The sequence below is a fragment of the Pinus tabuliformis genome, chromosome 8 (genome assembly GCF_031772625.1).
Source record: "Pinus tabuliformis cultivar Carrire ecotype Pingquan chromosome 8, CPIR1, whole genome shotgun sequence".
Classification (NCBI taxonomy): domain Eukaryota; kingdom Viridiplantae; phylum Streptophyta; class Pinopsida; order Pinales; family Pinaceae; genus Pinus; species Pinus tabuliformis.
In genome coordinates, this window is record NC_142294.1 from 1,511,017,072 (window position 1) to 1,511,043,057 (window position 25,986).

Genomic DNA, 25,986 nt, shown 5'->3' on the forward strand with positions numbered 1-25,986 from the left:
ACTGGTGTATTGATTTGAGATCTGGTTGTGAGCGGTGTCCTTTTGGTATTCTTTCTGAGGAACTTACCCTGTAAATTCCTACAATTTCGGGGCCCTCAACACACCCTCGCACGCCCTCGCCCGTTCGCTCATTCGCCCTAGCACCCTTGCACGCCTTCACCCATTCCCTTGTTCATCCCAGCGCCCTCGCACGCACTTGCCCATTCGTTCGTTCAGCACGATGCCCTCACCCGAACGCCTCTGGATGACTATGCTCGAACTTCCTCAAACGACTTTTTCCATTCGGTCGTTCAGCGCGGCGTCCTCACACGCCCTCACCTAACTTCGCCCAAACACCTTCTAACGACTTCACCTGTTCGGCCATTTGGCCCGACATCCTTGCTTGAACGCCTTACCCCAAACGGTTGTTCAGACAAACACCCTCAGATGCCCTCACCTGGTCGTTCGGCCCGACGCCCTCTTACACCCTGGCACGACTTGTGGCTCTGTTTTCTTCAATTGCCCCAGCTCAGTGCTTCGGCCCAAGTCTCCACTTGTGCTTTGCCAAATTTCAATCCTCTCCAAGTTATCTCGCCCTCTAGCTCACATGAACACTTGGAAACTTCAGTTGATTCCTTTTGTTACCATTCCAATGCTTTACTTATATGGTGATTGGCCCATCGTTTGGGGCGTTGACTCACCAAGCCGATCCACCGTTTCATTCAACTCGCCCCTACTTCATGTCGGCCCATGGTGTGGGTGCCCATGTGCGGGACCGCCCCCACATATAAACTTTCCACTGCCCAACACTTAGTCATTTTCACAAGATGACTTTCACGCCGCACGTTTCCTTCATTCGATCGGCTTGTCACACCATTCGCACACGCCCTCAACTAGTCGTTCAACCGCCCAGCTCATCGTTTGCCCGTCGTGCGCCCGTGCCAACTCCCAACAACCTGTTGGTTAAACGTGCCTGCTTGGCACGTTCGAATCGTGGGTCTAACAATCCCAAACCCACTAGCGGAATTCTCACACTACTCTGTTATCAAAGCGTCTCTGCAACCGTCGCTAAGGGTTCCATATGCAGGCTAACTATTCACAAAAACATTTGTTTGTTGGTTTTCTATAGTTTTTCCGCAAGGCACCAAAGTTGCCACCAGGTCATTGATGGGCTTTTCTGTTGCTCGCACCAGTCCAGGTGCGAGGTTTGTGTTCGGTCTTTGGAAAATGATCAAATTTCCATTGTGGCACCATGCACGCACAAGTGAAGTCTTTCACTGTCTTTGGTTGGAATTCATAAGATTTTTGGTGGCTAAGATTACCCTATTTTCGATATTACAAAGGTTTATGCTAACCACACTTTTTTATTTTCGATATTACAAAGGTTTATGCTAACCACACTTTTTTTTTCTACCAGTCTCCTTCTCTTGGGGAAAAATCTCTTCCTATGCCCCTAGGTATGTTATTAATAAAACCATAGTACATAGTTCGTTGGTTTTTTGTTCATTGGTGTCCCGAGCTGTCATTTGGTGGTGTCATTGGATTTGTTGGCGCGTTTTATTTTGAGTGTCATTCCAATATTAAATTAGTATCCAAAACGGTATCCATTCAGTATGGTTTAATGAATACGAGGAATTCTAATGTTAAAAATTACCATCTATTTTTCCAAGTTGTTGATCAAATATAGCCAGCATTTGTCAGACTACATGATCGAAAAGAGGTTATAATAATTTATTGTTTTATGTCTAAATGCCATCAAATGAAAAATCAAATTGACCTGACAGAGATCTCAGCAAACCTGATGGTTTTGAGGCCATCATGGCCAAAAAGAATTTGTCATTAACACTCTAAGTTAACAAAACTAAAGAAACACAAATTCTGGCATTAAACACCAACACTACTACTTACTGGTTCAATCCTGACTCCATCTAAAAACAGCCCAGATTTCTGATCGTTCGACTCCACTTCTCTCATGCTAAATTTACACGATCCCGTTGATTTTTTGGTCTCAAATGCTACAGGTCTTTCGGATGCTACAGGTTTCTCCCGCTGGGTACAATCTACATCAATATCTATACAAGACAATAATACAGAACTAACTGATGCTGGTCCATACCACAGATACTGCTACTGAAATATGCATTTTCTATCATTGCAGGAACTGTATCAAGGATATTATGCTATTTGTCTTGTCATGATGTATATGGATTTTGACTATTTATTTCCTAGTCACAACAGACTCTTAAAAACCATGGTATCTGTATTTTGTTTGCCCAAAATGGCATCTGATGAATTATGGCACATGTATATCTTTTTATAGCTTTTTTGATACTGGGAAAAAAATTTACGCGCGGAACTCAGAAGGACCATCTTCTCATTCACTTATTTTCACCATGAATTCTCCTGCCACTATTTCTATCCATTCACCATCATCATAAAAAAATATAATCAACATCATCATCATAATTATCATCAGAACTTTCCGATTAATCTTCATTTGGGTCTTTATGAGCCTTTTTGCTTTTCACGCGGCTGGATTCCCTTTCTTGTCCGTCCGGCCCTGTAACTGAAAACATAATTGGTAGTGCACTCCAGCCATAGGAATGCTCTGCAAATTTAAGCATAAACACCACTTTGTCTTGGGTATCCACAGACAGAAGCCTGCAGTCGAATTGGCCAGAGACATCGAACCACCAAATCATTATTAACTCTGCAAGCACCCTGAATCTGAACCCACAACAAAAACATGAACAGCTTTCATGTCACCATTGATCGCCAAGATTAAACATACCATTTAATTATATTTCTAATTAGAGCCACTCTACAAGATTTATCCGAAAATACATTCCACATATGTTAGAAATTGTACTTACTCCAGCATGTCATGTGAGAGTAGAGTTAAATTTAGGAAAGTGAGTCGAGTCAAGTAAAGTGAAATTATATTCTGGAGAAAAGTTAAATTTAAAGTCCTGGTAAATGTGCATTTATTTCGGGTTAATAGCTAAAGGTATAAATATTTTTTACCTGGTTTATTGTAATAATCAAGTTTACTGATCAATAGCCTGAACTAATATGTTAAATTTATGTTTTGCCTTTTTGTCTTTCTGACAAATTAGTATGAGAATGCTCAATTTAATTTTCCATTATCCACTCAAAAATTAAATTAAAATTACGAAAAATTTAATTTGAAATTCACAAACTTATCCACTTAGTCGCCTCTGGAAACCCAACTCCAATAGCGTTAGTCACTGCCCCATTTCATGGATAATTCCGTCGCAGATAACATGTAACCGATCTTCGCTGTGCATTGTTCCAGCCAAAATCTGTTTGTTTGGTCCACCAGAATACTAACAAATGAATGAATGGATGGCTGGCAATTTGTCAGCCGAATTTGGCAACGAAAATCAATGTTTAGGAACCTGGGTGCCCCTGTCTATCAGAATAGAATTGCAGAGACGAAAATATAGCTCTTTCAATGAAGCAAATGCAACGGGAGTGACGGCCCTGTGGAGGATCTGGTAGCTTTCTTGAGGAATGAATTTGTGCCAAAGGGAGTCGCTATCAGCCGCAGATGTGAAGAGTCTGGAGACAGCTGAGAGTCTGCAGGCGTCGCGTGGAGTAGTGAAGGAGAGAATGGAGGATATACAGCTCTCTGGCAACTCCGGCAGATCGATCTCACTTGAATTCTTAATGGTGATCGCCTCTGGTGGGCTCTCATCAGCAGAAGCACTACTCAGGCAGAAACTACTGAATGACAAACTACAAATAGGGAATGAACATATAAGGTATGGTTTCTCCGGGATCATGCAGGATCCGTGATGGCCTGATGATGCGCAAGGATTAGCGGCAAACAGGGTTGGAATTTACAACCAAGGCGGTCAGTCAAATTCGCCGGTTTCCACACTTTCATTACCCGTTCTCACAATTTAAAAAAAAAAATGTTAAGCGGTTCTCTTGTGCGGATGATGTGTAATGTATAAACATCTATGAATTCTCTCGTCGGTGATTGGAAAGTGTATAATTTTATATGGTAAACATCGCAAAATGTTGCATTAGTCTGTTTAGTTTATTTTGTCTTCTTTGTTAATATCAATTGTCAGACAAATAATTTTCGAGATTAAGTTTGTGTTATGGGAAATAGTTATTAGAATCTTAAAAACTCTGAAATTAATCAACTGTTTTTTTATATGTATATTCTGTACATTATTCTTTGACATCAATATTTAATATATACTTCTAATATTATTTTCTTTCATCAACATAGTTTTTTATATGCTGAAATCTAAAACCAAATAAAGTGACATTTTCCAGCAGTCCAAGGTTATTCGTTGTTTGTGACATGTTAAAATTGGCTTTTTAACGTTGACTTGATGAAATAACGATTACATATAGTTTTTTAAAAGAAAAAAACAAAACTGAATTTTATTAGAAATAATATAATTTACATTGTGTATCATATATTCAAAAGCTTATAATTCAGTGTATATCATCATCTCCATAAAATCAGGCATAGTGAGTCCAAAAGTATACCACAAAAAGACGTAGATATCAAAAGATATACCAGAAACTTTTTAACAACCAAAAGTCACCCAATAGTACCAAAAAGGAAAGAAGCGAGAAGATGATAGTATGAGTTGAGCATAGACAACATTTTCATTTAAGGAAGAGAAAACTTGTCCTCATGTGTTCAGCATCATGAAAAGAAGAAACTAAGAGATCAACCATAGATTTTGATTCGTGGAATATGTGTTGTATGTTACAATGTTGGAATATTCTACGTGGCTCACTAGTGTGTGTTCTCCAGTGTCTTAAGTCAGGAGGGTTGAAATACGATATGCCAAAAAACCCATCAACAATGGATTTCGAATCCCCGTAGATGTGAATGACTGAAACTTGTTTCTCTGCGACGAAACAGAGGAATCCCTAAAGAGCCACCTATTCGGCATGGGTCTTGATGCCCATACCCCTGTACTAGTGTATCCTATAGGAAACCACTACATCAATGTATAAAACAACTCCACAATCACATCTCCAATTCTTCTCCACCCCATAAAAGAATTCGGCTGACAAAAAGATCTGATTACGAATGAGTCGTCTCGACAAATCCTGTTCTTTGGATGGGGAATGTGCCATGAAGTCAAACCATGCCAATATCTTGGATATGGCCAAGTGAGTGTTGTCAAACCTACCATGAAAAATAACATGGTTTCGATATTTTGAGATCTCCCAAATCACCTGTAGAAGGATGTAGGATCTTATTCCCCTTCCCTATAGTCCCCATTTCAAACAACTTTCTATGGATGTGAAGTTGTGTACTAGAATCCCATAAAGTGTGAGGATATGAGACCATACCTGAGATGCAAACCTGTAGAGAAAAAATAGATGGCACACATTTTCAATATCAAGACCACAAAGAGAACATCTACCAGGGCCCTCATAACCACTTTTGCAGAGGTTGTACCAGGTCAAGCTTTTGGTTTTCCAGGCAAGCCATGCAAAAAGATTGATCTTAAAGGTCAATTTATTGCGCTAGGTATCCTCAAACCATGATTTTGTAACGGCCCCAATTGACGTCAAGTGATAAAATCATTGTTATCTGCAACCACAATCGATTCATTTTGAGTGATGCCATCCCATGTAATGTATTCGCCCTCTGGATTCCCACATAATCCCACTTGCATGAGGTTTTGAATGTATTGGTTCAATCGTTCGAAAATGACTCCCTCAAATCCAATCTAAGATGTTGACTTCCAAGTAGGGATATTATCTTTCCAGCTGTGTATAGTCTGTTCGAGATGAAAGAAGCCCCTGTGTTGAAGGACCACCACTATGACATGTGATAGTTGTGTGGATGCATGTAAACCAACAATCTTATCAAAACCAATAAAAATCTTGTTTCCCCTAACAAAAGTCCATTGCACCCACAATAGAGACCATGGTAATATTTGTTGGAAGCTTGTCCAGATGTAGGACCTCTGCTTGGTACTAATCTACTGAAGTTTTATCCAAAATGTGATATTTTTGTGTCTCAGGGATTTTCCAACAATGATGCTACCCCAGATACTACCACTGAAAAGGGCTCACCAAAAAGACTTCATGAGTAGTGAGTAGCCAAACACCTTAGTGTCTAATATACCCCATCCATCAGCGTATTTGGTTATAGTGATGGAATCTCATGCAGTGAGATGATTTTTACTATCTGAGCTAGGTCCCAACCACATGAAATGGGCAAGTCAAGATTTAATCGAAGAGAAAATGTGAGTAGGAAAAACAAAGAGATGCATCTAGTAAATTGCAAGTTGTTGTGAAATAGATTGCACAAGTGTGCACTTACCTCCCAGCTATCAGTAGTGATTCGTCCAAACCCCCAGTTTTTTGTCAAATTTCGAGAGCACCCACATCGAGTCCTACCTTTTGTAGCGGGTTGGTTTCGGTCTAAAACCCAAGTATGTAAAGCGAGCCTGTAATAGTCTTGTGTCCATGCCAAATATGTTATGTGTAATGTCAGTGGGATTATGATTCGAAAAATATATGCCGGATTTCATACCAATGAGGAAGAGGCCTGATGCCCATCCATATCTTTGGATAATACGGTGAAGGGTCTCCCATTGATCCTGATTATCATGCCAAAAGTCAGGGTATTGCCAACAAAGAATAGTTGCATGATAGTAACCTGAGGAGTCATCCTCAAACCCTGAAATGTGCCCAAGTCAGTGGCCAAAGTTATCTTCCTACTAAAACCATCGATTACCAGAATGGAAATTAAGAGAGATAAATAGCATCCCTGACAAAGACCCCTCTGAGCTCGGAAAAATTTAGTGGGACATCCATTTATAATGACAGAGATCCAAATGTTTGAAACACACGCCATGATCCACTCAACATTCCAAATCTCCAAGCCAATCTTAGTCAAAATGATCTGAAGCAACACCCAACCTACATAACTTAAAAACAGAAAACCCACAAATTTCATTCATCTCTTTACTCAATTACATCATGGTTATATAGGAATAACACCTAACTAATTCCTAACTACTCACAACCGATTCCTGTTCAACTGCTCATAACTACTTCTATTTCAACTGCTTCATAACTAACCATTTCTGCATTAGCATTATTCTCACATCCTCCCTTAATGGAGAAATGGATTTTCTACCATACCTAACTGACTTCTAGAACTTGTACTTTGAACTGCTCTAACTACTGCATTAACAGAGGGTAGTTGGGATTAATACCTTTCTACCACTCCCCCTTAATTCCAACTATATAACAAACTATATATTCTTAATGATGACGACTTAACCTTTAACTTGCCTGCTGGTCTAAGTCTCAGCTAGGCTTACAACAAAACATTTCATTTTTGTCTTCTTATTAAAAGGTCCATGCTTGTTCCTTTTCCATTGCTGGTGCAGTTTCATCTTCACCTTTTTGGATTTCATGATGAAATTCCTTTGCTCCTTGCTTACATACTTAACGTCAACAACCTCTTTTAGATTGAGAGGTAATGCAAGATCTCGAACGAGGTAATTTAATTCATGTTCTCCCCACTTTCCATGAGAAACCAACGAAGGAGTCACCAAAATGCAGTCATCTTTGAAAGTAGATCCAATAAAACTTCTAACAACCGGGCAAGTTTTAATCTCAGTGATTTCTTCAACAGCTTTAATCTCAGTGATTTCTTCAACAGCGTGATCCTCAACAACATGAGTGATTTCTTCAGGAACATGATCTTCAACAACATGAAACTCTTTGTCAATGGACTCAAAAACACTGCTAATCCCAAATGGGTTCATGAAAAAATGATCATTAAAAGGATCATTGTGAAAAAAATCGAAAAAAAATAGGCATATCAGTTAGCTTTATCACACTTCAAACAGCTTTATCACACTTCAAACAAAACGCCTTTTCTACTGCTTCTCTCTGCTCTCCTTGGTCTTCGACAGCACCAGTCTTCGACAGCACAGGGTTCTCACATCAGCAAAACATAAACCTCACACAAAAAAAAAAACACACTCTCTCTGCACAACGGACTCTCGCTGGTCTTCACACAACACGTCTTTCACTTCTGGCAGCGCTTCACGACTGCTCAGATTTCCGTTTGACTTCAAACAGCAACGAAATAAGGTTCACAAAACCGCTTCTCAAGAATGCTAAGACGCTTAGAGGGCGCCATTGTTACTGTCACGGAAACGTTTTATAAGACTTCCCGCAAGCACGAATATCTCTTAAACAAGTGTTCTATGCCAGATACTGTGCAAAAGCTCAACAAACCCCTACTACAAAATTTTAATGATTTATACTGAAACTTGATGCCTTTTCTACTGACTTAACGAGTTCAACAAACCCACAGCAAATCTCATTAAATTCAAAGATTACGTAGCACGACAAAATACCGCCCTTCGCCTTGTGAACTGTCCTTCCTGCAAATTCCACGATACCGGCTGGGCCGTGTCCAAGTTTGCCTGAAAATTGCTCAGAAGGATGGCCGGCCAGTAAACACAACAAATCACAACTGTAACTCCACCGATCTTTCGATCTTCAAGCGAGCAATTCAAATGCCCATGGCCACGATAATGGAAGGCAATGCATATGCATGCTCCTCAGAAACTACCAACGCTGAGTTCCGTTAACACAACACGGGTATAAAACAACAAACTTACACAGCATTCCTCGGCACACTGCCCAGTTCACGGCGATATGCTCCGTCTTCTTCTGGATGCACCACTGCTCCGTCTGCGTCCACCAGCAAGCAGTTCCCTCAATAGTCTGCACACTCTAACAGACAGCACCCCACGCAGCAGTCTTCACGCACACTCTAATGGCAGAGTCTTACTGCCCACGAAAAGAAGAGAGGCGCAGACACCGCTCGGCCTTCCTCACCTCCTGCGCTCTCACCCCAGCTCAAACCCTGACCTCTGATACCAACTTAAAAACAGAAAACCCACAAATTTCATTCATCTCTTTACTCAATTACATCATGGTTATATAGGAATAACACCTAACTAATTCCTAACTACTCACAACCGATTCCTGTTCAACTGCTCATAACTACTTCTATTTCAACTGCTTCATAACTAACCATTTCTGCATTAGCATTATTCTCACAACATAATCATATGCTTTTTTTAGATCTATCTTCATCACAATAGCTTTTGTCTTCTTTGTCTGAATTGTGTGTATACAATCCTGGGGATTTTCAGTGGCATCATCAATGGATCTACCATGAAGGAAGCTGAATTTCCCATCCAATATAAAGGCAAAGAGTGTGCATTTGATTCTTTCTGCTATGACATTCGAAATAATCTTATATATATAATTACATAGAGATATAGGTTTGAAGTCCGAAAAAGACTTAGGGACACTAACCTTCGGGATGAGGGCAATGAAAGTGGATTTTATAGCGCCCAATATGTGGCGCTCCATCCGAGATTCTTCCATCAAGTGCAGAATAGCAACCCCATGAGGTCAAAAACGTATATGAAGAGTTCCACGGTCCAACGTCTAGACCCGATCATTTATCCTCTGCGCGGGATTTTAATAGAGTGATAATCGCATCCAAAGCGACAGGTCGATATAGATGTTTGTTAGAAGCTTGATCGAACATAACCGGGAAATCTTCAAGTGCCCACAACTGGTCCTCAATATGAGCATTTGAGTTAGCCATACAAAGTCCACCAAAAAATCTCACCGCTTTTTTTCGTATATCACCATCTGAAAATTTATAAGTGCCATCCTCTCCCTTGATACCCCATATTGCATTAATAGTACATCTCCGGTTTTCAAATTTATGGAATATTTTTATTTTGATCACCAGACTGTATCCATATGGCGCAGCTCTTTAATCACCACAATTGTTCCTAAATCAATAAAATATGTTTCCTCCTCTGCTATGGTTGTCGAATTGTATTAATTGATTCCCGAGAAGGTTGTCCCCCTGGAAAACAAATAGATAGGATTTGATTCTCTACAACAATGAATTTGAGTTCGACACGTAGGATGGCCTTTTTCCTACGCTCCCAAATTCTGACCCAACTCTTCAGAGTGGACAGTTGTGTAGAAATGAACTCCATCGTCGATTGTCCTGGAGACCTACAACTAGAGGACCGTGTCTCCCTTACCACATTTACGAAGTATGCATCCTCCAACCATATCCTGTTGGACATAAAAGGGATCCCCTGGTGTTTATCCTCCCATCACCACTGCCACTGTAAGACAATAGGGTAATGTTCTACAATGAAGGAATTCACCACCTGTGACTAAATATTTATGAGAGACTCGACCAGGATCTGATGGACCATTAATCAATCTGAACGTTTACCAATATATTCCATCCCTCCCCTACCGTTGTGCCATTTTGGAACCAATGGAGTCATACATATATCAATCATATAATTCTCATCAAAAAGGGTATAGAGAAAATCCGATAGTGGATCTATCTGTGCATTGGATCCCCAAACTTCATTCCTAGAAAATATCATGCTAAAATCTCTTGCAATTATTAATGACCCAATATTTAGAATATTAAAAGTATGACCCCACGCCCAAAAAACATGCCTCTCAGCATAAGGGGAATATATATTCAAAATGTGGACTTGCTCCATAGAACTCCTAATACTTTGAGACAATAAAATGCCTGCAAAAAATCTATTGGCACAACAATCGCCCTAGTACGGATCCCATACTGCCACAAAAACCCATGATAAAACAAAATATTTTGCGAGCACTATGCACCAGTGAGGATAGATAAACTGAAAATATTCAAGAGACCTAACAGAGTCAACCATGCTCCCAGGGAGAAGAATTTCAGATGGACGAGTAGTGTGGAAAAGGTGGCAAAGAGAGTCTTTTTGTGATGTTCCCCAGGCAACGCATATTGAGTGATAGGAGAGTCATGGAGGACCAGCCATGGGGGGCATAGTGTCTCTAAGTGCCCCGAGAGAAGTACCAAGGATAGGAATGTCATGCAAACCATCGTAATCAAGGTTTTATTTCTTTTAGACCCTCCCCACTTGTGTTTGTTTCCCCTACCATTATCCGTACAGTGAGCAGTCATATTTTTAGCAAACACAGGGCTGACCAAACGCGGTAGAATTAGAGATGAGCCTTTGTGAATAGTGAGACCTAAAAGGTCCATGGCCAGATTAGCTTTAAGAAATTCAAGGAAATTTTCCACTGAATTATGTGGAGAAGGAGGAGGAAATGGTAGTGGAGGAGAGGAGAGATGGTCCAGCGAGGATGGGATAGGAGTTGAGTCAAGAACAAGAGTCTGTGATGGTTTTAGAAAATCCTCATAACAATCAGAAGGAGGCAGAATAAAAACATTGTTCGGAGTGAGAGATGTAGAGGAGAGGACATAACTAGTAGAGGAACGATTCAAATGCAACGAGGTAGAGTAAAGGCCATGGGGAGAAATTAATTCCTCATGACAAGAAGATTAATAAGACCAAGAAGAGGTTGATGTCAAAATTTTCAAATATTAAGAAGGAGCATCAGATGAGGTACCTTGGTCCGATCCCATCTCAGGCATGGAGCCCTCCAATTTCATCTCACCAATGTTGCAATGACTGTCCCTCTGTTTGTCCCAGAATTGCAGGTGAAATCGAGAGCATTTCTCCAGAGGATAGCCCATCATGTGACATAATAATCACTGGAATGGGACACACCAATAGTCAACACGTTGTATAAAATGTAGAGGTCCCCATTCCAAGATCATCTTCACCATCAAGTTACCAAGCCCTTAACACCCTCAGATCCATGTATATAAATTTACCCACAATGTTTATGATTGCTTCCTAGGTCGGTCTGGTCCAGAACTCCAACAGTAGACTAGGAAGCTTCATCGAGATGTATTTGTTCTAAGGGATATCTCGGACGTGGTTAAATTTGACAGATCACCAATTAATTTGTAAGAAAAATCTACCCCACACCCATGGATTCCCCATGATCTTCTTCGCATCCGCATGGTGCAAGAAGTGAAAGTTATACCACTGGTTCAAAAGACGACTAACCATAGGAGTGGAGCCGAAAAGGGCTTCCATTGTGCTAGTACCCATGCCTCCATATCCAACTGTTGAGCCCAGGAAAAGACCCACCCTCCAACAAGAACCCAAACCTTATAGGCTCTAGAATAGGTACAAGAGCACATCATACTTGAAACTGAGCAGTTTAGGCACCTTGACTATTTTTATGTTCCTATGTTGATGTCTCCCATGAGGCCGTGGGAGATGGAAAAGTGGATCACCATATGAAGCCGACACGTTTGATGCATGCGTGAAGACCAGATGTGGATGCGTGTCTAAGGGCCATGTGGTCCGTGTATGTGCATCCTGTGTGGCATCCAATGGAGGTCGAGAGGCCCCACCCCATGCGCGCTCCACCTCTAAAGTGGCACAAAAGATGCTAGAAATCCCTCCATGCAACTAGAATAAATCCTAGTCACCATCCCAGGCAGGTCAATCAACACTAGTCGCCAACACCCTTGGAGGTCACCAGGATCAAGGGTCCTTAATTGTATAGAAATAAAAAAAATTCCAAAATGGGACCAAACTAAAAAAGGAAAATCCACTTGCATGTGAGGAATATGGAGGATCAAGAAAAGTTAAACTATCAAGATAACCGTATCAGGAAAATGTTAGAGAATGTGAATAAAATACCCATGGAGAGCAGAGCTCGAGATGTTCTTGCCATGTTATATGGAATTTGTATCTATGGATAAACACATTTTCCCTAAGAGGGTAGCAACACTTAGAACAACAGAAAGAAAGTAGTTTAACATTTTCCTATAGTATATAGATGAGATGAAGCAACTTACTTGTAGTCTTTTGCTTCCTTGATCTCCTTTGAATTGCCCTCATCGCTCTCACTTGAACTAAATCCGCTCAATTGGTACCTGTGTCAAGAAAAACCAAAACGACAATGATCAAAGAATACATGATCTATTTACTATAAACCAATGGAATCGACAACATTAAAACGCATATTCAGCATAGATATGAACAAGAATATGAGAAAAGGAATAACAACTTTATTAATGTAGAAGGAAGAGTTTCACCCAATGCAGTTTGATCCTGTGTCACTCATCCAGCTTCATTCTAGCCCTCGTCACACCAAAATCACACCAATCCAGTAGCATACCATTACTTGACATGAACTCAAATCTCAAACCAATAGTATTTCTCTACAATATTCAAATTCTAACCCCCTCATCACTATGATGAGTGGTCAATTTATAGGGAAATGGAGGTGGTTATGTCATGAATTGGGTATTGAATGGCCTTCAAAAATTGGAGTTAGTTTCCATGGAGCAAGGGATGAGAGGATATGAGGTTAATTGCTCCATAGCCTATCCAAATTCAAGCTCACATGATGAGATAAGAGTTGGGATCCTTCTAGAATGATCGAGAATCAAGGAATATTCCTAGAACCCTATGAAAATTTTGCTCATTCTCACCAAATGCAGGTGTAAGTGGGCCTAAGTGCATTGAAGTGTAGGCCTGAATGGGCCTACTTGCTATGTAGCATAGTTACTCCTGACCAAGGCTGCGTTGGTTTCCTAAGCAGGCATTTTAGCAAGGTTTTAGGCTAGGAAACTTTCATGGATGGAAGGATTCAATGTGAAGACTTGTCTAGGGCATGTAACAACTGAATTAGGGTTTGATGAGCCTTAATTATACTGATTCGAATGTCGGGAGTGATGTGCCCAAATAGACCTGTAATAGTGGCCCCCTAAATCATGAAGTTGAAAATGATAATTTTGAGTGATATGCTTTATGATGTGTTGAGGAGGATCTAAAGCAGATGGTGACCTGCATCGATTACAATACATACTATTCATAAACTGCTAAGGGAATAGTATACCCATACTCGGCATATAACTTTTCATTACATGTACATAAAACAGATAGTCGTCTACAGATATAGACCGTTGATAGGATGACCATCTATGTAAATCCATCATACACATGATTTAGTACTCTCCTGAAATCACAACCCAGATGGATGAACATAGATCCGGGGTCTTCTATCTCGTCCAATCATTCCCTCAAGTATGAGTCTAACCATGTGAAAATGTGATCTGAAGTCGAACGTGGGAAGACACCTCTAGTTATTAGCCAATGATATAAGATGTTAACATATGCGAGAGAGATCACTGATAATGATAATGATCATCAAGGTACTACAGTACATTTTGCATGGTGTGAATAGATGTTTTGATGTCGAACACCATACAAAGTCTTTCAGTTGAAGGCCAACGATGTCAACCTGTCACCGGAAGCGAGAAACTTGCCATTGACGTAGGCAATCCTGAAGGTACTAGATAGTTGTTTCTAAGTCAACTTCGTAGATAATGTGCTGATGTCAACAAGAAGCGACTTGTCCCAATAAGGCCTTGATGTATCCCCCATCAACGACATGAAATCAATGTAATGATTTTCAAGACAAAATTTGATTGACGACACAAGGTTCAATAATGGCGATCATGAAAATGAAGGTTTATGAGTGTTACAAAGGATGAAGTTTATTGAGTGACTTCTCTTGAACATGTCGGCGACATTGAATGAATTAACAACATTGACCCAAAACCAAAGTGATGGATGGTGTGATAGACCATAGGTATGATAACCATCAAGCAGATAACTCAACCCAAATAGTCACAGAGATGAAGTGAAAGTCTCATGTTCAAGAGTGACTTTCTATCATAAAGTGATTTATCCCTTTTCCCATTCCCCAGTCATTGCTGACCAGTACCTCTTTATTTTTTAACAAGCTTGAGGAGGATAACATATGCTTGTAGTATAATTCCACCCTTTGAGTGAATCCATCGCTATGTGATGTTTCAACGAGTCTAGCAAAGGTGAAACTCAGTCTTATCATGATGGACAAGTTTGTTGCTATTTGATGTTTTAACGAGTTTAACGACAATGAGAACTCGAATTAGAACTTTGCTCTAGGGGACCCTGTTTCATTTTTTAATGAGGTTTACCCAGTAAAAGAACTATCCTCATATTCCTTATTTCATTTTTTAACGAGCTTGACACAAGATAAGGGACTATGCTGATATTCCTTCATGTAGGTAGGGCCATCCGATCAAAAAGTGCATGGATACCAAAATTGCATGTAGGCAGGGTCATCTAATCAAAAGTGCATGGATACCAAAACAAATGTTAATGGGAAGATTTTCCCAACTCCTAAGTGCATCCATGAACATGCATCTACATGATGATTCGAACTAATCGATAGAAAAACATAGAAAAAAATAAATGGGAGTCACCTAACTGCACTGTTAGATAGGAAAGTAGAGCTTGGAAATTATGAAAACGGTGATGGAAAAGTCCACCACCCTAGCACCATCAAAGTCGTGCATTAGCACCATCGCACATCCAAACTGGTGTATACATGGTACACCATGAACTAGCGCCACTACCCACCCAACCTGGTTCATTCACAACATCAACAATAACAACATCCTAAGAACTTCCATCATAAGTGACAACATTTGAAACTGATATCTTTGAACGACCGTGAAATGCTAAAATAGTTAATACATTAGGTTCATAGTTGTCCAAGATGAAGTGGTTCGGTTCTTGTTGTTCAAGGTCCCTAGTATTATCTCCACAAATATCACCCTTAAGAGAGTCTGTCCAATCTTACATTGGACCTCCTACGAGTTGGACAAGATTGTTCAAACCATATTATGACCAACAAGTAGATGGTGCAGAGAAGAAGACATATTGATGTGGATTACTTCTAACATATAAGCTAGGAACATGCCCATGAGATTAACCACAGTAATGCCCATGAAATAAACCACAACAATTAGATCCCCACAGAGAAAGCTTGTGACCCAAGAAGGATCTTGCAGCGAGAGCGCACATAAAGAACAAGGATGTCCATCAGTAATGACATGTAGAGAAATCCACCAAGTACAACCAAATGAGGAGCCACCACCATGAAGCAGTCAGAGAAAAGCTACTAGTAAGCCCCAGAGTAACAGGCTTATAAGGATGGAAAAAGAAAAAAGATGAAATGTAGGGCTTCTGGTGAGATATAGAGAGCACTTACGCAGTGCAATGACATAAGAAGACAAAGATGTCCACACTCCTATATTATTGGAGACCAACAAATAGGAGATGTGCAACAACAACCATAAACAAAAATAGAACAAACAAAAGAGGACAAGAGCACCCGTGTTCATGCCAGGCCGTATGGAGAGTGCACTACCACATGTATGAAGCATGTCCACCAAGAGAGTGTTACAAAGTGTGTATAGGATAAACCACCATGTTACCACCTCGCCTCTTCATAGCTCCCTTCTGAGAATTGAAGCTACTACCGATGATTATGAACAATTATCCAATGAAGGGTGCATGATTTAAAATTCTTTATTATTTTTCACATTATCAATCTTATGTAGAGAAAAATTTTTCGGATTAATCACATTGTAAGGATTGGGTCAATGTTTCGAACCAGCTAACATGGTTCATAATTAGGATAAGGTGAGAAACCATTCGATCCGAGAGAATAAATAACAAGGTAAGTCGTTCAAAATTAGCCATTGGTGAAATATAATTATTTAGGGATATATGATGAGGAGATGTTTATCAAATTAACTAGTATTTAGTTAGAAAATAGTTGTTATATAATATTTAATTATTTTATATTGAAATTGTAAATTATTAATCAATTTAAATAACAAAATGATCTAAGAATAACTTATTTACATAATATTATTAGTTAGGGTTAACCTATTCAATGTGAATTAGGTAGAAAGCTAGCTGTTATCATGATATACTAAATTATCTAATAATAAAATAATTAATATAATTAAAAATAATAATATTATCTAAGCATAATTTATTAATATTAAAATTTAGGGTAGACTTATTCAATGCGAGTAAGGAGGAAAACTAGTAGTTAAGATAAATTAGTTAGTAATATTATTAAAATTAATTTATATAATAATATTTGGTTGAGAATAAGTTGTTAGGTAAAATGCTTAATAATTTTTTTTAATAAAAGATTCTTTAAAATAATGAAATAAAATATATTCTGAATCATTCCTAACAATAAGGTTTCACCCAAATATACTTTAATTAAGTCAACAAATGATCTGAAAATCACCCTATGACTAACCTCAGTTGAAGATTTATTAAACAAAAGGTATTACAGACTCATGTGTTGGTGTGTGTGTTCTGTGTTATTGAAACAACAGATTAATCAGATTGCCAATACACAGAAAATAAATGGAAAGACAACAGAGAAATACAGTAAGCAACATAAAGACACAAACAATTTTTAACAAGGAGTTCACCCTATTCTCTAGGGCTACGTCTTCGGTCCAGCTTCAGTGGTGGCCTTGTTTTATTGTGTCTTTCAACAGAGAAATTACAATCCAGGGACTCAATATGAGTTCTACTGAGGCAAATTTTTCTTGGAAGGGTGGTTCTTGGATTCCCCAAGCCACTTGGAGTACACAGACTCGTGTTCTTCCTACCAAATTTGTGACCCTTGGTCTACAGTGGAAAGAGCCAACTGTGATGCTAAATTTGGACAGATTCCTCTATGGGAATGCTTGATTCTTCAAGCTCTCTGGTGCTCGATGCTGCTTGTGGTCAGCTCGACCCTCTGTCTCCTCTGCTTGGCTTTACTGCTCTCTGTGCTCAGTCTCCTCTCAGGGTTCACTGTTCACTGTCTTTGTCGGTCCCTTGGACTCTTCATTCTGAATCTCCATTCAATTGTCTCTGTTCATGGCTTTAGCCATTCGACCTCCATACCTGTTCAGTTCCTCTCCCATCTACGTTGATTCGCCTTCCGCCTGTGTGTTTGGAGTTCCCTGTTCGGCGTCAACATAAACGCTCGAGAAGTACCCATGCGTCTCCATTAGAATAGCGCCAACCTGTTCGTCGATTTGTTTCTTTCTCCACTATGGCAGTCAACGAATTCCAAATCCCCTTAAATCGCGGCTTAATTCCCTATCAATCCCACTCTGTCTATCGGGCTCAATCTCAGCCATCCGATCTGAGGTCCTCTAGATCCAACGTCATTCGAACGTCGAGCGCGGTTGACTTGCTCGACTGATAATGCGCAATCACGGTGGTTTTTCTCTCACCTCCACTACCACGCATCGATCGCTGAGTGTGATTGCTTCGCTTTCTCCAAAACCTCTTACCGTTTAAGGGTGCCCTGATCAAACCGCTAATTTCCAGGTTGTGGGTCCACCTTCATACGATGGCGCTTTTCGTTTCTCCACCCACAGTCCTCTAGCTCCCAATGTGACCGAATGCTTAAGGCTCTACCATTTTGTCCTTGTTCGCCCAGCGATGCGTGATTAGCGCTAGGCGTATCGAAAATCAGCTCATTTTCCCATTCTGGGGCTCCCACGGGCTACATTGACCTCCTGTGTAGTCTCCATGGGCTCGGTCAGCATGCTTTGACCGTGGTCCTCGTTGTTCCACGCTAGCTGCCATGGCCACTGGTTCAAGGTGTTTTTGATTGTTGTTTTCAATTCTTCAAGGATTTGTTTCATCCTGATATAGTCATGGTTTTGTGACAGTTGTTTATGGATCCGATTTGGATCACGGCCTCCCAACTGAAAAGCTTTTGGACCACCAAAAGTTGGTTTTCTTCAAGCATCGACTAAGTGAGGAAATTGTTGTCTCACTTGTCCAATCTCAATCCACTTCGCACTACTCGGCTTTGAACATTTAAACCCAATCCTGAGGTATTCCACCTGTCCACTGCATGTCATCCTTACCTTCATATCCAACACTGTATCTTCCTACAACTCATTAAGATATTTAGGTATCAGGCCATCAACAGAAGGCACTTGACTCTACTCTTCAGGGTCCTCAATCATTGAAGGTTCAAACAACCTCAAGCAATCTGCGTTCACGACTGAGTAGATGTGCATGTATGCTAGTAGATCAAGGCGAAAATCATTCTCACCAATCTTCTCAAGTATCCTGAAGTGTCCATACCTGATAGGTTTTAGCTTCTTACGTTCACCTTGCATCCTGTCCTTGCTGATATACAGCTAGACTTGGTCTCCAACTTGAAACTATGCTCCATCCAATGCTTATCATGTCTAGCCTTGTACTTGGCCTGGCTCTTTTCCAGCTGTTCTTGTACTGCCTAGTGGATCTCCTGGATCTGTTCAATGAACCTAGTTGCCCTGTCCACATCACTGTGTCCATCAACCATGGTATCTTTACCAAAGACAAAATCCAAGGGAGACCTTGGTATGAAACCAAAGCAGGTCTCAAAAGGAGATATCTCGGTAGAATAGTGTTTGGCTCTTTTGTAAGCATGCTGCACATAACACAAGTGTTCATCCCAAAGCTTAGGGTGTTTGTTGCGATATCCTCTCAGTAATTGGATCACTATCCTGTTAACTACTTCTGTCTGGCCATCTGTTTGTGGATGAAAAGTTGTGCTTTTCTTTAATTTGGTGTCCATTATTTCCCACATACTGGACCAAAACTTCCCCACAAATCGGGTGTCTCGATCAAATATAATAGAAGTGGGTAAACCAAAATGAACCCATACATGTTCAAGGAATAATTTTGCAGTTTGTTCAGCTGTAATCTGTTTACTACAGGGTATCAAAATACACATTTTGCTGAGCATATCCACAACAACATATAGATAGCCATGACCCTTCCTAGATTTAGGTAGTCCTCCAACAAAATCCATGGAAATGCTTTCCCAAGGTTGAGAAGGAACTAGAAATGGAGTGTACAAGCCTAGTTTTCTGTTGTTGGTCTTGATTTTAGCACACATAGCACAACCCTTTACATATCTAGAAACTGTCTCACACATTCTTGGCCAATAGCAGAACCTTTGCAGCTGTGCAACTGTTTTACTTACCCCAAAGTGACCTAATATCAGAGAAGTGTGTGCTTCCCTAAGTTTCTTTGCTCTCTCAGTTTGTGGAATGCAGAGTTTCACACAATGATATATAAGAGTCGGTCCTTTACATGATAGTCCAATTCTTCTACTCTTTTTCCTTGACACAAAGTTGCATATACATCTTTAAAGTCCATATCCTCAGCATACTGTTCTATGTAACTTTCATGCAGCACAATGTTATGCTTAAGTATGGTAGATGAATTTATAATTGGTCTAGATAATGTGTCTGCAACCTTGTTATGCATGCCCTTTTTATATCTGATGACTAAGTGAAATAGTTGTAGAAAACCCACCCATCTATAATGTCTTGATTGTTGCAACTTAGTTTGAGAGTGTAGATATTGAAGTTGTTGATGATCAGTATGTATTACTATTTCTTTTCCCATTAAGTAATGTTTCCACTTTTTCACACTCTGCACTGATGCATACAATTCTTTATCATAGGTAGGATAGTTGACTACTGCAGGATTAAAAGTCCCAGAATGATAACATATGGGTTTACCTTGTTGTGTCAACACTGCTCCCATGGCATAGTCACTGGCATCAGTTTGGATCTCAAATGGTCTCTGTAGATCTGGCAGTGCTAGTATAGGTGTTGTACTAATTTTTTCTTTCAATGTGTCGAAGGCTTTCTGCTATTTGCCTCCCCACTGAAACACCTTTTTCAATCCTATCAAAGTATGTAAGGGAGCTGCAATTGAGGAAAAATTTGAAATGAACTTCCACTAATACAGTGATGCTCCTAAGAAGCTTCTCACTTCTGTAGCAGACTTGGGTTAAGGCCAATTCACAATGACTGCCACTTTAGAGGGATCTATTTTAGATTCACCTCCCCCTACTATATGACCCAACTAATTTAGAGAGGTTTTGCAAAATTCACATTTGGAGAGTTTAACATAAAGTTTGTCTCTTTTCAAAACATCTAATGTCTGCTTAACATGCTTTAAATGTTCTTCCCACGTTTTACTAAAAATCAGAATTTCATCCAGATACAAAATAACAAAATCATCAAGAAAAGGTCTGAGTACATCATTCATTAATCTCATGAAAGTAGCAGGGGCATTGGTCAAGCCAAAAGGCATAACCAGCCATTCATACAATCCATGCTTTGTTTTGAAAGCAGTCTTCCATGCATCTTGCTCTACAACTCTGACCTGATGGTATCCATTGTACAAATCCAGCTTGGTGAAATAGACAGCTTCCTTCAATTGATCTAAAAGATCATCTATGCAAGGAAGGGGATAACAAATTTTGATTGTTATCTTATTCAGAGCTCAATAATCAATGCACATTCTCCATGAGCCATCTTTCTTTGTCACCAAAACAATTGGTGACCCACATGGTGATGTGCTAGGCTTGATGAACCCTTTCTCGAGCAACTCCTGCACCTGCTTCTTGATTTCAGCATTCTCTAAATCAGATAACCTTTTATACCTGTGGCTGCAATGATTGTTTCATCTCCCGAGTCTGACCCCAAATCTTTCTAAATAGCTGCAACAGTCTTCTTCTTCTTGACCTAGAACTTCTTAAGTCTCAGCTCTGGATGCAGAATCCAACAATGCTCATCATCATGCCCCTCCTTTTTACACTGAGTGCATGAAACTTTGCCTTTCTATGCAATGTTAACCTTCCTTGCTTTCCACTTCTGCTTTCTTTTCTCCTTTCTCTTGCTTATAGTGGGTTGGGATGGTCCCCTAACTTCTGGATTTCCATTATTTCTTCTAGCTTCTAGATGAGTAGCTTGTGTAGATACCTCATCTATACTAGTAGGATTAAACATGAGGATGGTATGCATCATGTAGCTGTGTAGACCACCAATGTACTTCAAAAGAGTTTCTGGTGAGTCTAATGAAATACCCAACATCAATGCTCTCTTTCTGAACTCTTGAGTATATCCTTGTACCCTTTACCCTTTCAACTGTCAGAGAGTTTGCCAACTCATCATGGCTTGTTGCATGTATGCCAATGGATAGAACTACTTTTTGATTGTGGTAACAAATTCACTCTAGACAGAGATGGTCTTGCCATGCTTCCTCATATCAGCTTGGGTCTTGCCTTCCCACCAAACCAAGGTAGTGCCCCCTAGGCAAAGGCTTGCAAGCTGAATCTTGCTCTTGTCTGAGTCTATATTTTGTACTCTGCAATACACATCAATTTGTCTTATCCAGTTTTCCAACTTTTCAACATTTACCTCTCCATCATATATAGGCAAATCAAATTTAACATCTAACTTAATCAAAGATGCTTTCTTATTATGCACAATGCTACTAGGAGGTGTAGGGAAGCTTTCTTCTTTCCCTTTTCCTTTGGAGTGTCATGGGAATGAGACTCATCTTCTTCTTTATCTTGCTTAGAGCCTGATGAATCTTCACCCTTATGCTTTCTAAAGTCCTTATACATTTCTTCTACCATAGACTTTATAGCTAGGAAAATTTATATGAATTGAGAGTCTGGCCCTATAGAACCTTCTTCTAACATTGTCTTTCGAGAATAGACTCTCCCAATTTCAGGATTAGTTTCTACCAACTCTCCTTCTCCTAATTTGAGCTTTGATCTAATGAGCATTCACAGCTAAACCAACATAATCTTGTCTAACCTTATAGCCTAGAGCTCTAATACCACTTGATCTAAAAATCAACCTATGAGTGACCTTAGTTGAAGATTTATTAGACAAAAGGTATTACAGACCCATGTGCTGGTGTGTGTGTTCTGTGTTATTGAAACAACGGATCGATCAGATTGCCAATACACAGAAAATAAATGGAAAGACAGTAGAGAAATACAGTAAGAAACACAAAGACACAAACAATTTTTAATAAGGAGTTCACCCTATTCTCTAGGGCTACGTCTCTGGTCCAGCTTCAGTGGTGGCCTTATTTTATTGTGTCTTTCAGCAGAGAAATTACAATGCAGGGACTCAATATGAGTTCTCCTGAAGAATATTTTGCTTGGTAGAGTGGTTCTTGGATTCCCCAAGCCACTTGGAGTACACAGACTTTTGTTCTTCCTACCAGCTCTGTGACCCTTGGTCTATAGTGGAAAGAGCGAACTGTGATGCTCAATCCAGACAGATTCCTCTATGGGAAGGATTGATTCTTCAAGCTCTCTGGTGCTCGATGTTGCCTGTGGTCAGCTTGGTCCTCTATCTTCTCTGCTTGGCTTTACTGCTCTCTATGCTCAGTCCTCCTCTTAGGGTTCACTGTTCACTGTCTTTGTTGGTCGCTTTGACTCTTCGTTCTGAATCTCCGTTCAAATGTCTCTGTTCATGGCTTTAGCCATTCGACCTCCATACCTATTCGGTTCCTCTCTCGCCTACGTCGATTCGCCTTCCGCCTGTGTGTTTGGAGTTCCCTCTTCGGTGTCAGCATAAACGCTCGAGAAGTAGCCATGTGTCTCCATCGGAACAGCGCCAGCCTGTTCATCGATTTGTTTATTTCTCCATCGTGGTGGTCAGCGGATTCCAAATCCCCTTAAATCGCGACTTAATTCCCTGTCAATTCCACTCTGTCTATCGAACGCAATCTCAGTCGTCTGATCTAGGCTCCTCCAGATCCAACGTCATTCGCACATCGAGCACGGTTGACTTGCTTGACCAATAACGTGCGATCACGGCGGTTTTTCTCTCACCTCCGCTGCCACGCGTCAATCGTTGAGTGTGATCGCACCACTTTCTCCAAAACCTCTTACCGTTCAAGGGCGCCTCCATCAAACTGCCGGTTTCCAGGTTGTGGGTCCCACCTTCATACGTCGACGCTTTTCGTTTCTCTACCCATGGTCCTCTGGTTCCCAATGTGACCGAGTGCTTAAGTCTCTACCATTTCAGCCTTGTTCGCCGAGTGATGCGTGATAGGCGCTAATCACACATCGAAAATCAGCTCCTTTTCCCATTCCGGGGCTCCCAGGGCCTACATCGACCTCCTTCGCAGTCTCCATGGGCCTCGGTTAGCGCGCTTTGACCGAGGTCCTCGTCGTTCCACGTCGGCTGCCATGGCCACTGGTTCAGGGTGTTTTCGATTACTGTTTTGGTTTCTTCAAGGATTTGTTTCGTCCCGATGTAGTCATGGTTCTATGACAATCGTCTATGGATCTGATTTGGATCAACCCAACTAATAGAATCTTGAATAATTATTTTAAGACATAGTATTATATAAATTGATAATTAATTTCATAACAACTAATTATTATTATTTAGTTATTTTTAATAATATTATTAGTCAAACATGACTAATAATATTATATTTATATATTATTCCTAGATTTTATTATTATTTGAATTGATAAATGAATTATTTTTAATATTATTTTTTACTATTTTATTACCTAACAACTTATTTTCAACCAAATATTATTATATAAATTAATTTTTAATAATAGTATTAAATAATTTATCATAATGGTAGTTTTCCTCTTTATTCACATTGAATAAGTCTACCCTAACTTTTAATATTAATAAATTATGATTAGATAATATTATTATTCTTAATTATATTAATTATTTTATTATTAAATAATTGAGTATACTATGATAACGACTAGCTTTCCACCTAATTCACATTGAATAGGTCAACCCTAACTAATAATATTGTGTAAATAGGTTATTCTTAGATCATTTTATTATTTAAATTGATTAATAATTTACAATTTCAGTATAAATTAATTAAATATTACATATCAGCTATTTTCTAACTAAATACTGGTTAGTTTAATAAACACACATATTCCTACATAATTTTATTTCACACGACGAATTTTGAACGCCTTACCCTGAACAATGATGCATCCCTGCTATTTATTCTCTCAGATGGAATGATTTCTCACCTTGTCCTCACGATAAACCACATTAGCTGGTTCAAAACATGGACCCAATCCTTCCAATATGATTAATGCCGAAAGATTGTTCTCTACATTATAAATAAAACAGTCTTACATCTAACATTATCAATCTTTTTTATTTTTAAATTAGTAAAGATTTATGAATATTTTTATTTATTATTATTTTTTTTATAAAATAAAATTTTATCGATTTTGTATTTTCTCAAAAATCTGTAAATTATATAGATTTTATTGAACGTGAATCATCATTAGAATAATAATAAATACTTCATATACAAAATAATTAAATAAATATGATTATTTAAAAATATTATTTTATTTTCATTATAATATAAATTTTATATGTTTAAATTTTAAAAATATTAAAAATTATATATATAAACTAAATATGTTAAAAAATGTTCAAGATTATTAATTAAACTAAATTGCATAATGGAAAAATGAATTAATCATAAATATTAATATTAACACTTTCCACAATATAAAGTCATATTTATTATATAAAGTTATATCTATCGTATATATAGATAATATATATTATAAATCGAAATTTATAAAAATATTCCAAATTCATCCTTCATAATCGGTAACATATCCTCCTATGAAAAAAAAATTGTTTTACTTAATACAACGTAATAATAATAAAAGTTAACTAACCATATCTTATACTTATACCGGTAAAGCTTGATTGTCATTAAATTGTTTCGTCAAATAGGTTATGAGTTTATTTTCCTATTACATAAGTGACTAACGAGGTGCAGTTATAAGGCAAAGTCTTAGGTGCGATATTTGGCTTTTACTCCGGGTTAATTAAACTTAATCTTCAATGTAAGTGGTATTTTTGGTTATCAAAAGTGGTCGGAATTAGGAAAAAAAAATTCAAAAAATTCTTGTAAAGGCAGTGTTTGAATTGTGTTTTTGTTGATGGAAATGTATTTAGCACTATCAAAAACCTCTAAAACACCTAAAATTTTGAAGTTTAACGATTATAACTTGGATTTACAAAAAAATTTGCCAAATTTTCTCTACCCATTAGACTATGTGATGCTTTAATGTCAATACAGAAACATTTAAAGCGTGACTTATCACTCCCCATCTTACACCTTCAATTCTCTAGATTTGGGAGCGGATCGGAGGTTGGTTCCAAATCAACGACGCTGGTGGGTTAGAGGGAGTTAGAGGGAAACTACCCTCCTCTCAGTTGCCTCTGTTGCTCCTCTATAACTTCATTAAGGTCTCAACTAGGGTTTATGTTTCTGAGTACAT

General features: G+C 39.0%; 1 pseudogene; it reads right to left on the reverse strand.

The window, feature by feature from the left end:
• Positions 1–1,863: 1,863 nt before the first annotated feature.
• On the reverse strand, positions 1,864–23,286 carry LOC149241615 (F-box protein PP2-B11-like; annotated as a pseudogene).
• Between the last annotated feature and the right edge of the window lie 2,700 nt (positions 23,287–25,986).